Below are 2,321 nucleotides of genomic sequence, written 5' to 3' on the forward strand. Positions count from 1 at the left end.
CAGGTTGGCTCTGGCTAAAACAGAGTTAGGAACAGAATCAATCAACAGAGCTCTTCATACCCTTCAGCAGAACATACCCCTACTTATTTATTGATGCTGTAGCAACATCAGCCACTACGGTCCCATCCTGCAGATTCTTCCATTGGAGAATAGCCCCCTGAGTGTACAGAGCAATTAACTACCACAATGGAGGAGCTGATGAATTTGCATGTACAGTAAGGCCTTGGCAAGGGATAGCAGAGACAACAGACTCCTTCCAGCCTTCTTCTGCACTACACCTTGCATATCTCTGCTGGCAGCGCCAAGCTTTGCACTAACGATTAGGATTATCAGAGACAGAGATAATTTACCTATTAAGAACAATTATGGGTAACCTCAATGCCAACGGGCAAATGTTCCAAATCAGATTGAAAATCCTAACTTTTATCCAATATTAATCTTCCTACTCCATTTTTAAATGCCCCATTTTGTCTATGCAGAAACGTATATAAACTTGGGTTTAAAAGTCACAATGCTCAAAATTTTAACACAGTTAAAAAAACACAAATTGGACACTCAAAATACAGACACTGACTGAGAAAAGCAAACTGAAAACCTTCAAAAGATGAAAATACTCCAAGGGGGTATATACCTGGTCATCTCTTCCACATTCTGGCACAGCAAATTGTTCCAGCAGGTATGATGCATTACAGACTTCATTCCCCAGACTAATTTTACATATTCACAGAAAGATATCACATTACTCTACAGCTTAAACTGACAGGAAGTTTTTCCTGATCCACTCTGAAGTATTTAATTCCCTGACTCCTAGTCACCTCTGCCCTTTTGTACCTCATTAACTAATTCCTCTACAGCTTCACAATTTACACTCTTTAAATGTGCTTAATGGCTGTTGTACTCAACAGCTGCTGCTTAGCTAGATATATTCAGCTTTTCTAATAGAGCTAAGTCTATCAATGTACATCTGTGCACATCAAGATACCTCTAGCTGATTGTAGTGCTCCCTCTACTTCATGAGTATTGTTCCAGCAGGGATGCAGGCACATGAACCCTCCAGCAGCCCTCCCTCAGGCTCAGTGTGGACTGGGATGAAACAAATGTTGGTACATGTAGCCCAAAATAGTTCTGGCCTTTATTTCACACCATCGATTACTTTTTGAAGTTCACTTTCTAGCCTCTTACAGGTTTATTTTAAGGGTTTTTAATAGCTTATTCCTATGAAACATAAACAGGTCCAAATACCTTTAAAATACTTAGAAAAGCTTTATCTATACAATAGATCTTTGCATCATTTTGGGACACCCCAGCATAATTGCATGCAATTTTCCACCCAATATGCTTCGACTCAGTGAAGCAAAGCCTAAACATATTTACTCATCTTCATCTAGTCTTTTGGTCAGATTGCTCAAGAAACTCTAAGAAAACTCAACTATAATTTTCTGTATGTTACTTTTACTAAAAATTTCTACCATTCTGGGGCCTTTCATTTGAAGGCCCTGGTATACTTAATTTTGCTTCAGAAGATCAGGAAAGCAAAGAAAATTTCAAAACTATTTCACCCAGCTTTTTGGATAGCAGTACCAAGTTTTGAGGGCAAACAACATCATGCAACAGGAGAGGGAAAAGAAGAGCAGATAATGTAATAGTCTGTTGAATTGCAGTGTAATCCTGATAGAGAATTAAGGGATTTGGAATGGGCCAGAACACTGGAATTAACATCAGTACTTTTCTCAAAAAAAAGCTGTGAAATCCTACCACCAGCCAGAACAGGTCAGAACTTCTCTTTTATATCACATCCACTACAATCAGCATGGCAACACTGTCAGCCTGAGCTGACTGAATCAGCATCTAGGTCAGGTTTTTGTTGTGCGTGTTCCCAATGGCTAGCAAGCAATCTTGTAGTCTACATTATTGCAGCCAAGTTCTGACCTGGCCTAACCTTGGTTTGTGAAATCCAATAAGATCACAGCACAATCTGGCATGGCTGCAAGCAATATTCAGTCACACTGATACAAAAGTCCCTGAGGAGCATAATCTGGAAGAAACAACAAAGAAGCTTGCAACAAAGAGAGCCATAAAACAAAAGGACAAATGGTAGATAAATGAGGAGCAGTATTACAGTATCTGGTGTGAAGGGAAGGCCGTTACAATGAGCTGTGTTGTCAGAATTTAGTTTTGACTTAGGGTTTGAGGGGGGGCAGGTGAAGGAAAGAAAAAAAATGCATGGAAAGAAAAAGCCTGCTACCTTTTCTTTAAGCTGAAGTTTCAAAGGTTTCCTCAAGCAGCTAGAAAACAAGGTATGCAAAACCTCAAAGGTGTGA

Source organism: Antrostomus carolinensis, unplaced genomic scaffold, assembly GCF_000700745.2.
Source record: "Antrostomus carolinensis isolate BGI_N321 unplaced genomic scaffold, ASM70074v2 scaffold5142, whole genome shotgun sequence".
NCBI classification, from domain to species: domain Eukaryota; kingdom Metazoa; phylum Chordata; class Aves; order Caprimulgiformes; family Caprimulgidae; genus Antrostomus; species Antrostomus carolinensis.